This window comes from Monodelphis domestica, chromosome 1 (genome assembly GCF_027887165.1).
Source record: "Monodelphis domestica isolate mMonDom1 chromosome 1, mMonDom1.pri, whole genome shotgun sequence".
Lineage (NCBI taxonomy): Eukaryota > Metazoa > Chordata > Mammalia > Didelphimorphia > Didelphidae > Monodelphis > Monodelphis domestica.
In genome coordinates this window covers 253,141,106-253,153,567 of record NC_077227.1, presented here as the reverse complement: position 1 = coordinate 253,153,567, position 12,462 = coordinate 253,141,106, and the positions used below count along the sequence as shown (strand labels likewise).

The 12,462-nt window shown below is 42.7% G+C and overlaps 1 long non-coding RNA gene across 2 annotated transcripts; it reads right to left on the bottom strand.

Moving 5' to 3' along the window:
• Positions 1 to 766: 766 nt before the first annotated feature.
• On the bottom strand, positions 767 to 12,236 carry LOC107650765 (uncharacterized). Of its 2 annotated transcripts, XR_001626726.2 has the most exons (4): positions 12,103 to 12,236; positions 5,255 to 5,355; positions 2,599 to 3,037; positions 768 to 2,263 (listed from the first exon to the last, which is right to left on the bottom strand). It is a non-coding gene; the product is annotated as an uncharacterized LOC107650765 (long non-coding RNA). The 2 variants fall into 2 exon arrangements; XR_008914962.1 differs by having other exon boundaries at positions 767 to 3,037.
• Between the last annotated feature and the right edge of the window lie 226 nt (positions 12,237 to 12,462).

The following is a 12,462-nucleotide window of genomic DNA, read 5'->3' as shown; positions in this document are numbered from 1 at the left end:
CTGCATTGGAAGATGGAGTTTGATTAAGGGGAGATCTCAGGTCTGTCGTTTGGTTTTTTAAAGTATGTATAATTATATATGTATACCTTGAAAAAAGTTCCTAGAAGGCAGAGATTGTTTCATATTTTCCCTTTGTTATCGCCAGTGTCTGTTATAGGCTTGGTGCTTAATAAATGCTCATTGGTTGATGATTTCCTGGTATATCTACCTAAATGGAAAGAAGTCCCCTCCAGACCCAAGAAGTCAAAAGGGAGAGTTGAGAGGAGGTCCTCTGGACCCCTCCCTCACCACCAGGACTTGACTGAAAAGCAGATTCTTTGTTTCACTGTTGCCCTGGCAGCTACAGTATTCCTTCCCTTCCCTGCTGGCTCTGCTATGCTCAGATTTTGCTGTGGAGCAAAGAAAGAAATTCTGCCCCATACCCAAGTTCTATTCATCCCCTTCCTATACTAGCTAGAGTGACCGTGGATGTCACCTAGCCTCTACTTATCTGTTTCTTCATCTGTAAGTTGATGATAATAATAATAATAATAATAATAGCACCTACCAACCCAGGGTTGTTGTGAGACTCAAATGAGATAATAATTGCAAAGCATTTAGCATAGTACGGGTCAGTCACAGAGAGCTATGTAAATGTTAGCTATTACTATTCTGTTGAACTTCATTGACTGGAAGCAAATAAGGCTACTTTAGATTATTTAGAATATAAAAACTTATAGATTATATATTTCATAATATATAATGTCAATAATCTATATTATATACATATGCTATAGTATATAATCTATAATATGGTATATTGTATAATTAATATCTGTACCTGTACCCTAGAACTATAATTTCTTCACCCCACTCTCCTCCTCACCTTACATACTGACGTAGGGAGGATATAAATTTGGTGTAGCCCCACCTCTCGTTCTCTTCTCTTCCTATCATGGCTTTGGTGGAGCAGCTTTTTAAACAGGCAAGAAAATTTAGTCATGTCGTCTTATTTTGTTAGATAATTACCTTTTTATTCCTTTACTTCTAGGATTATTAATAAACTTTATAAAATATAAATCTTGGAGTTGCTGGACATTAATTGAAATCTTATACTATATGGTATATAATATAGTAATAACATTTATGTAATCTACATGTATATAATCTATTTTATGTATTATCCATATGTAATCTAAAAATTATAATTATATATTATAGATTATATATTTAGATTATATAAAACATCCTTTGAAGAGTGCTATTATCCCCATTTTATAGTTGAGAAAATTGAGACAAGCACAGGTTAAATGATTTGTCTTGAGTCACAGTTAGCCTCTGAGGGCAGATTTTAAATCAGATCTTCCAGTCTGCTGACTCAGCATTCTATATACTTGGGCACCAGCTACCTCTATGTGTCTGGGTCTTAAGTCCAGGAAGTCTAGGGTTCTAGTCCCTCCTATGACACATCCTGGGAGGGTGACCCTGACAAGTCAATTTATATATCTCTTGACAAGTCTCTAAGAGTATATATTAAAAAATAGTAGCTGATCTACATTGATAAAGATAAATTCTTCAAAGCAAGGAAAATCAATAGCAGAGAAAGGGTTGACTTGAATTCATGGAGTTTCTTCATCTGAGAGTTCCTATTACTAGTCCCTTTCCCAATGGGATGATAACACAGACTGTGTCACCAGGACACAATGTTATTGCTCCTGCCCAGTGTCAAACACTTAGGTCTTTGACCTCTATTGGTGGGAAAAGGCAAAAGGGGCACATACAGATGGGGACCTTAAGAACCCTGGGAAAACCACTTTACTTTGAGGAATAGGACAAATAGCCTACTGCCAGGCCTGGACTTGCTCAAGGTTATTACCCTTAAGGTTGACTTCCTTCTGATTCCTCCCATAATTCAGAAGCATAAGTTTAAATTCCAGGCTCTCAAGCAAAGCTTTGCAAGACTCTGCTATTTCCACAGCCTAACCTTCAATCCATTGCCTCCAGAAATATCCTCCTTTTTCATCTTTTCCCCTATATCCCTCCTCCTTTCAAGCTTATCCAGGCTATTTCTTGAGAGTTCATTGCACCTTTGTTTATGAATTAATATTTTTACTCTTTCCATTTGGGTTGTAAGTTATAGAAATTCAGAGGTCAGGAAGACATTGAAGGCAAAAACTATCTTTTTTCTTCTGCAAATTATAGGGGCTTAATCAATGTTTGTTCAATCAGTCAAGCAGGTGTAGTCAGGAAGAGCTTTTTGGAGAATGTAGGGCTTGAGTTGGACCTGAAAGAATGGGTAGCATTTGGTTAGGTAGAAGGATAGAACATTCCTGGCTCTGTGTATGTGCATTTGTGCATCCATGCACACCATGTGTGGGGTGTATGGGGTGCTCAGGGAGGGGTAATATCTCTGGTATGGAGGGCTTGTTGTGCCCTTCTAGGGCAGCTCTCCAGCCACTGACCCTCACCTGACACCCAGCTCTCACTTGTGGCTCCTAGTAGCTGCTAGCATGCGGCAGCGGCCACACCCCCGGGCAAAGGCTTTGACAGGCCGGCTAAACCTTGTGAGGGTAGCCATCGGGTCGTCGTGGACCCCTGGTGAACTAGGACTTTGCTCACCCAGCATGTGAAGACTGCTTTGGCCGAACAGATGGAAGAAACCAACAAGAAGGTTCAACGGCTGAGATGGCGATGCAGCAAAGCACTGTGGAGTGTTTAGGGTGTGTTGGAGCACAAAAGACAACACTGCCATCCAATGCAGCTGAGGAAGTCTCCAGGTGTAACGACTTTTCATGCCAATGGACCCAGGCTTCCAACTCCAAGAGAGTGGGACTGTCTCTGTGCATCGACTTTTCCACTTAAATCTTCATGCACAGGTGTCTTTGTGTATAAAAACGCACAAAGACAATCGTCATCCTCGGTTCGAGAGTCAACCAACAACAACAAGCACACCATATGCATGGCATTTTGGAGAGTAGGACAGTAGGAGTGAAATTGTGCCACTTGGGAATTGGTTGAAGGAACTGGGGATACTTAGCCTGGAGAAAAGAGGAAAGTCCTGGGTGGGAGGAGGAAGAGAGACAGTTAATAACTACTTTTAAGAACTATCACATGGAAGAGGTATTAGACTTGTTTTGCTTGGCCTCAAGGGGCAATAAATATGGGAAATGGAGAGAAGTTATTTCCAATGTCTAATATTTTGACTCCATGAAAGGAAAAACTTCCTAACAATTGTTGTTATTCAGTCATTTCAGTTATGTCTAACTCTTTCTGACCCCATTTGGGGTTTTCTTGGCAAAGAAGTGGTTTGCCATTTCCTTCTCCAGCTCATTTTCCAAACGAGGAAACTGAGGCTAACATGGTGAAGTGACTTGCCCAGGGTAAGTTTCCTAACAATTAGAGTTATCCAAAAATGCCATGTACTCCATAGTGACTAGTGACTGTCACGAGAGGTCTTCCAAGAAAGATAATCTGATTGCTTGATGAGGGAGTTTTATATAAAGAATTCATGCTTTGGGTTGGGGCTAGCCTGGATAGCCCTGGAGGTCCCTCCCAACTATGGAGTTCTGATCTTGTAAAGACCTGGGAAAGAGAATATAATGTGTTTGTGGGATAGTGATGAGGCAAATCTAATGAACAGAGGGCACAGGTTGGGGAATTTAAGAACAAAAGTCTGGACCAATAGATAGGCTAACAGGGAGCAAAAATAATGAGGCCTAAAGTGATTTCCCCTAGTTTTGGCACTCTCTCCCTATTGAAATGAGTTTGCATTACAGAAAATATACTTTGAATTGTCTTACTTGTAAAGAGGTTATATATATCCTTCCAACCAAATACAATTCAAGTTCATTAAGGGTATAAACTCTCCTTATTTTATATTTATATCCCCAGGGTCAATACAGTGCATTGCACATAGTAGGTTCTTTTTTATAGTAGGCTCTTGATGAAAGTTTGATTAAATTTTTCTTTCCCTCTCTATGAACTTAGTTACCCCTCTTGTAAAATGTTTACACTATTTTTTTTTAAAAGGTAGACAGCTAAGTGGGATGATAGCTATAAGCACTGGGCTTAGAATGAGGAAAACCTGAGTTGAAATCCTTCCTGAGACAATTATTAGCTGTCTGGCTATAGCCAGCACAATTTTTTAAAAAGCCTCTCAACACTTCAGTTTCTGTAAAATTGGGGGAGGAGAGAGTATTTTTGATGACCTCTAAAATTCTTCTAACTTTAAATCTAAATCCCAGGTCAGTGATGACCAGCCTTTTAGAGATCAATTGCCCAAACTGCATGTGAGTCCCCCAACTTACCCCAGAGAGGGGAGGGAGGAAGTGCTCCCATTGGGCTGCTGGGCAGAGGGGTGGGTGACATGAGGAATGTTCTCAAGTGTGCCTGGAGAGGGGGAAGGGAGCAGTTCCCTCTGGCATACATGCCATAAGCTTGCCAACACAGTCCTAGGTCATTGTTTAATTGTTTTTTAGTCATGTCCAACTCTTTATGACCCCATTTGGGATTTTCTGATACTAGAGTGGCTTGCCATTTCCTTCTCCAGCTTATTTTACAGATGAGGAAACTGAGGCAAATAAAATTGTTAAGTGACTTGCCTAGGATCATATGGCTAATAAGTATCTGAGGATGAATTTGAACTCAGAAAGATGAGTCTTCCTGACTCCAAGCCTGGCACTCTATCCACCTGGATACCTAGCTGCCCTATAAATCCTAGATAGAGAAAAGTAGGAGAGGAACTGTGTTGTTGTGGAAATACAAATCTTCAGGGTGATCAGAAGTTCTGATCTGAAGTAGCAGCTCTACCATTAATTAGTTGTGTTCAAGTCTTCATCTCTCTGGTCTCAGTTTCCCCATTTACAAAATTAGTTTTGGCTTAGATTATCTGTAAAGCTCCTAAAAGGTGTGAAGTCTATGATGTTTGGTTTGTCTGGCAAAGAGAACATCTAGTCATCTTTTCCCAATGGACCATCCCGTCCCACAGTAGCATCCCACTCACTGTTCCAGGGCTTCCTAGGAGCTCCTTCCTTCTGTCTCACCAGCCTTCCTCTCTTCCTCCGCCCTTCCCCTCTCATTGCCCTGGCTCTGGGTTTTATTTTTAACTCACAGTTTACAAGTGGAGCTAGAAAAACGACTCTGCAGAAGCAGATTCCATCCCAGGGGACAGGGCTCCTCCCTTCACTCCTTCTGTAGGGGCAATCCCAGGCTGTGCTGGGACATGCCCACCAGGTGCCGGGTGAAGGGAGTCAATCAAGCTGGGTGAATCACTCACCTCGTGCTTCTGCTGGCTGGAAGGGGGCCAGGGGCTGCATTCTGTTGTTGACTCAGGCTTGCTGGAAGGGAAGAAAGAAGGACCAGCCCCTACCTCCACCCCTAATGCAAGGGCAGAGAATCAGACCTTCTATTCTCCAGGGCCCCTGGACCCCCATCACCACATCCCCCTCCCCGACCCCAGCTTCCTCTGGGAAAGTTTCTGTGTGGAAAGCCGATGGCCTCCAGACAGGCCAGCTCCCAAGCCTGGATCCCACCCCACTTACAGAGAGAGTCACTGGGCAGCCTTGCTAAGCATAGTAATAATACTCAGGAGGTCTCAAGGAAGGAAAGGAGAGTGCAAGGACAAGAAGGGAAAATGGAAACAGTCACAGTCAGGTGGAAAGCATTTATTAAGGGTCTACTATGTGCCAGGGCTGGGAATGCAGACAGCTCAAAGATAGTCAGGCTCACAGTCTAATGGTAGGCACCTGGATGGTACTGTGGATAAAGGAGGGGCCCAGATTTAGCCGTAACCTCTGCTGTTTCCTTTTTTTTTTAAACCCTTATCTTCTCTCTTAGAATAAATTCTAAGTATTGGTTCCAAGGCAGAAGAGCAGTAAGGAATGGGCAATAGGGATGAAGTGATTTGTCCAGGATTACCCTGTAGGATGTATCTGAAGGCACATTTGAACCCAGGTCTTCCTAACTCCAGGCCTGGCTCTCGATCCACTGAATCACTTGCCTTCCCTGCCTCAGTTTCCACAACTGTTAAATAGCACCCATCCCCCAAAGTTTTTCTGAGGGTAAAATGAAATAATAATTGTAAAGCATTTAGTAAGTGCTAAATAAATGGTAGTTATCATTATTAAAGGGGGAGGCAATATACAAACCACATACAGGATAAATAGGAAATAATCTACAAAAAGAAGGCACAAGGATTAAAAGAGTTTATAAGCTTGTCACTAGGACTTGGAGGAAGCCAGGGAAGGTAAAGATGAAGACTCAGAGGATTTCAGGTGTCCGTGAAAATGTCCACATTGGGGAGGTGGAAGGTCTTGTTCTTTGAGCAAAGAGAAGAACAATGTCACTGGATCAAGGAATATATTGGAGTGGAGGGAGGGGATAAGGGATAAGAAGTCTAGAAAGATAGGGGAGAGGCAGTAGCGGTAGGCTGGAGTGATACCCAGAAATCACTAGGGTCTAGGTCCACCCAGGGAGGGAGATGGAAGTTTTAAGGTTTACAAAGCGCTTTACATATCTTATCTGATTTGCTAGTCACAAAGATCCAATGAATTAAGTACTACAGATAGTATTATCCCTATTTATAGATAAGGCAACTGAGGCTCTAGGAGATTGGTTGATTTGCTCTCTTTGAAACTGCCAGTGTTAGATATAGGATTTGAACTAAGCTGTCTTCTGATTCCAAGGCCAATTGTTCTTTCCATAATGTTATACTGTGACTCCCTAGGTTAAGAGGCTTCCTCTTAAATCAACATAGCTCTCCCCTACCACAAGCCTTGACAGGAAGGAGCTCTGAGGCCAGCAGAGGTAAAGGTAGAGGGAAACTGAGGCAAAAAATTGGGAAATGAGTCACCCAAAGTCACATGGAAAGCCTGGGAACAGAGCCCAGAAGTCTGGGAATTCCACCCCTACTCTGCCCTTTGTATTACGTTGCCTCCCTTTTAAGCTGGCAAAGCCTTTGGCAAGATGTGGGTGAAGATGTTGGCACTGGGCCAGTTTGGAGGGTGGAGTTGGCAGCCTTTGGGTAGAAAATGGTATGCAGTCATCATGGAGAGAGTGAAGATTTTGTACCTGCCCTCCCAGCAGAATAAAGGGCAAGGACTGAGTTCATCTCTTTATCATCCTATAGTGGGGACCCAGAAATATTAATTGGCTGCTTGTTGGCCTAATTAATTTGCATCAGACAGATTTAACAATCCATGGGGAAGAAGTATAGATCAATAGCTCTAGTGTTAAGAGAATATGAAGCCATTCCCTAGGCCAGTAAGCAGCTATCTGGTCAGTTCTCAGTTTTCAAAGGTTGATTCTTACTTTGGATCATGAATGGGTTTCCTAACTTCAAGTCCAAAGCCCTTTCCATTGCACTAATGGATGTTTCCAAAAGTCAGTAATTAAAACTTGCCTCTTTCCCCTTTGCTTTGCCTTCAGGTAATAATGATTAAGCCAGCTTTGGTCTCCAATCCTTGTGACTGGACCAAAGTCCCTGCCAAGGCACCTGATTCAGAGCTTAGAACCCCCTTCCCTGTCAGAAATAGATCCAACTTAATAAAGTGAATAAAACCAAGAGAACAATGTATTCAGTAGCAACAGCAGTAGAAGTCAAGCCAAGTATTTCTTAAGCACCTAACATGCACCAGGCATTCTGCTAATCACTAAAGAAACAAAGAAAAACAGAAACAGTCCCTGTCCTCAACAAGCTCACAATCTAATGGGGGAGATGAGATGTTTATGAACGATTGATGAAGAAGATGACAAAATGAGGGTGGCTTCAGAGGGAAGGCAGGAAAACTAAAGAGGGTTGAGAAAGGCTTCTTGGCAAAAGGTGGTAGTTTAGCCAAGACCCAAAGGAAGCCAGAGAAGCCAGGAGGCAAGGATGAGGAGAGAGTGTTCCTGGCACCAAAGAATGCCAATGAAAATACTTGGATTCCAGAGATGGTGTGTCCTGTTCAAGAAACAGCAAGGAGGCTGTTTGTTGTAAAAACAAACAACTGGGAAAAAATTAAGACCTCTGATCAATGCAAGGATCATTCACAACTCCAGCAATGAAGCATGCTGGCCACCTCCTGATAGAGGGGTGATGGATTCAAGATGCACAAAGAGACATGGATTTTTTAACATAGTGAAATTGTGGATCTGTTTTCCTTGACTGTACATATCTGTTACAAGGGTTTTGTTTTTCTTTTTTCACTGGGGGAAGGGTGCTGGTTTGGCTGAAAGTGAGGAGCTAGCAATAGGAAAGAAAGAGATAAAGGGAAAAAAAGAAGGAAAGAGAGAGAAAGAGGGAAGGATGGGTAGATGGAGGCAGGAAGGAAAGAAGTGTCACTGAAGCATTTTTTAAATATACAGAGGAAAAAAGAACAAAGTTCAGAAGGAGACATGGACAGGCAAGACAGTCTTGAAAATAATGTGATAGGGGCAAGAAGTACATAGCTCAATGGGTAGAGAACGAAGCCTGGAGAAGGAAGGTCCTGGGTTCAAATTTGGCCTTAGACACTTCCTAGCTGTGTAATCCTAGGCAAGTCACTTAGCCTTTGCCACTCTTCTGGCTTGGAACCAAAACATGGTACTGATTCTAAGACAAAAGGTAAGGGGTTAAAAAAACATTTTTTTTAAATTTAAAAAGAAAGTAACATGATGAATTTAGTGCATATGTATAGACTATATAAACATACTACATATATATAAACATAGAGTACATATAAACATTTGTAAACATATATTTTTCAAAGCAAATAGCCCATAATAGAAATTCACAGTTTCAAATATAATCCTTTATTTTCTGATCTATTTTTAATATGGAAATGTTCTTTGTGTATATGTCAGAAATTTTTTTTAAACCCTTACCTTCCATATTGGAGTCAATACTATGTATTGATTCCAAGGCAGAAGAGTGGTAAGGGCTAGACAAATGGGGTTAAGTGACTTGCCCAGGGTCACACAGCGGGGAAGTGTCTGAGGCCAGATTTGAACCTAGGACCTCCCATCTCTAGGCCTGGCTCTCAATCCACTGAGCTACCCAGCTGCCCCCCCATGTCAGAATTTTTAAAAAAAGAAATGGATCCAAATTAAAGAGGTGACAGAGGGATAAAAAGCAAGCCAAAGCTCAATTTTACTTCCATTATTATTCTTACTTTTTTAAAAAATCATAATGAAGGTATCTATAATAGAGTTCTTTCTGAAAAACAATCTTCCAGAACCTCTAAGGGAATGAGCATTTATTAAATGCCTATTACATGCCAGGGACAGTGCTAAATAGTGTTAAATGGTACTGACCTGAATGTTCAGGGAAACAGAAGAGATCTCTCATCCTTTAGGATCACCCCCAAGTCTGCTCCTTTGAGGTGTATTCTGGGAAGGGTTTTCTCACCTTTCTCAAAGCTAGATGACCACATAGATTCTCTGCACCTGAGCTCAGATGATTTGGTGGAAAAAATGCTTAAGTAAAGCTCTGGAAATCTGGGGACCTGCTCCAAGCAGTCCAGATGAGCAGACTAAGCAGCAGAAAGGGACTTCCTGCACCATTGAGTTCAAATTCTCTATTCCACAGATGGGGAAACTAAGGCCTAGAAAACTAAATCATCAGCTTCTTTATCATTTAAGTTCAGATAGTAATAGCCCCCCCCCCCCCCCATGTATTTTCATAGACTTGTAGATTTGGAAACAGAAGGAACCTGAGAAGCAGGATGTGTGGTTGCAGGTGAAGGAGCTATAACTGGAGGGGAGTAAAGCCTGGCTAGAATCACCATTTAGATGTAATGGGCAAGTGAGGCAACCACACATCAGCCCAGGGGGTTGGACCCTGGCCAGGGCCAGAAAAGCTCATTTTATTTAGGGATAAGGGAGTCAGGGCTTTCAACTAGAAAACAGAGGTAGAACTGAGAAAGCCTCAGATGAATGTTGTTGAAGATAGCAATCATGATGGATGATAAGGAATGCTGATCTAGAAAGAAAATGGTTGTTCTTTAAAATTTTTCTCCATATCCACCCTTCTACCTTTCTAACTTTTTCTTTCCTCCCCACCTAAGGCACACCTCACTCCATTCCATTTTCCTCTGTTCTCGCCTGGTGGGTAGGGAGAATGGTGGACTTCACTAAACATCTATCTCCACTAACTTAATAAAGGAAACACAACATTTCAAGAAGAATCCATGGCCTTTTCCTCATATTTAAAGCTTAGGATATGCCTCTAGCCCATGGAATTTGGAGAGAAGGTAAGGAGGAGGAATAGAGCAGCTAGGTGGCCCAATGGATAGAGCAGCAAGGCTGGAATCAGGAAGACCTAGGTTTAAATCCAGTCTCACACTTAGTAGCTGTGTGACCCTGAGCAAGTCACTTAACCCTGGTTGCCTCAGTTTCCTCATCTGTAAAATGAGCTGGAGAAGGAAATGGCAAACCACTCCAGTATCTTTGCCAAGAACATCCCAAAAGGGTCATAAAGAGTCAGACATGATTGAAAATGACTCAGCAGCCACAAGGGAAGAGGGACAAAGAGATATCTGGTAGGCTTGACTAGAGTTCCAAGTAATAAAAATCAAACAATCATTTTTTAAAGTGCCTGCTATGTTCCAAACATCCTGCTAAGCTATGGGGATACCAAAAAAAGAAAAAAGGAAAAAAAGGGCAAAAAGATGATCTCTACCCTCCAGGAGCTCACATTCTAGTGGTAGGAAATATCATGGTATATATAAAAGATATCCTATTTCAAGATTTGCAATGTGAATTTTTTCCTCATAACACTAAGAGTTAGGTAGCAAGAGATACTGTTATTCCCATTTTACAAATACAAAAACCCAAACTAAGAGAGATTAAGTGATTTGCTCAGTATCACAAAACTAGTAAGTGATAGAGCTGACTCTCAAGCCCAACCTATTCCCATGACATTATACTGTAGGCTCAAACCATCTTGGTTTAGAGATTTCTGGACAAAAAAAAAAAAACAGAAGTCTGGATGCTTTACTCACCTGCTCTAATGCTTAGACCTAGCAAACTCTGCCTGCCAGTCATACTCGGGTCACTAGAACATAAGAGATTGATGCCCTAATTGATATTAACCTAATTGATGCCCCATATGTTGGCTTCCCTAAGCAAGAGCACCAGAACTGATACCAACAACCCTTCGGAGTCCCTACCTAGTCAGTCCTTCTCTGTGACCCCAGAAGTCTGGTCTAGACCTGCCTCTAGGCATCTCCCAGAACACTGGAGCTCACACTAGTTATTTCCAAGTAGTCAATCATTACCAATCATTTATTAAACGCTGGCTGTATGCCAGACAAAGAAAGGCACAAAGACCCTCCCTTTGTCCTCAAGAAGCTCATCTTTTTTTTTTTTAACCCTTACCTTCCATCTTGCAATCAATACTGTGTATTGATTCCAAGGCAGAAGAGTGGTAAGGGCTAGGCAATCGGGGTCAAGTGACTTGCCCAGGGTCACACAGTTGGGAAGTGTCTGAGGCCAGATTTGAACCTAGGACCTCCCATCTCTAGGCCTGGCTCTCAAGCCACTGAGTTATCCAGCTGCCCCTGTCATCTTCGAATATATAATATATTAACAGTGCAATATATAAACAACCAAGTACGATACATAACAGATGCTACTGCTTCTTCCAGGGGTCAACTATCCCAGTTTCCTATCCGTTCCAACAAGAAAGTTGGAGTGGAGTTTGCAGCCTCCAACTTTCCTCAAAGGAAAGTAGAGGGGCAGTTAGGTGGCTCATTGGAAACTGGAAGTCCTGGGTTCCAATATGACCCAACATGCCTGGGCAAGTCACTTAACCCCCATTGCCTAGCCTTTACTGCTCTTCTGCCTTGGAACCAATATTTAGTATTGATTCTAATGTGGAAGGTAAGGGTCTTAAAAAATAAAAATAAAATAGACTACAGGGGAGGTCATCTGGGGGTGAGAGGCTATGGTAGAAGGTAGGATTGGGGCTGAGCCTTGAAGGAGGCTACGAAAGCCGATGGTGATTGCTCTGACTCACTGGGATGGAATGGAGCCCACAGCCAGCCTGACCCCTTCTCTCCAGGTGGCACAGCCAGTTACTATTTAACCCAAAGCAAGGAGCACCCCCAGGGAGGCATCTCTACTGGCTCCTCTCCCTCACTGCCTTTCCCCCTTTCACCTACTTACCAGCCGCTCCTTGCCCTCTCCCCAGAAATCATTGTGATTCCAAACTGCTCCATTTCTGAGTCACTGGGGCTATTTTTGACTTTGGGTAACCAATTTTCTCGGCCTCCTTCCCTCCCCTCCAGCCTCCTTCCCTTCGTCTCTCCCCCGCTCCTCCCCAGCTCCATCCCCAGCCACCACCCCCATCCCTGTCCCGTCCAGGGTTCTATTATGCAGATCACAGGACCCGGATTTGGTCGGTTGCCACCTAGCCGGGAGTCTAGCACCGGTCTTTCCCCTCCAGAGCACGGAGGGAGGAGGGGCGAGGGCAAGGGAGGGGCGAGGAGGATTTCAGTGGTGTGACCAGGATCTGTGCAGACAAGT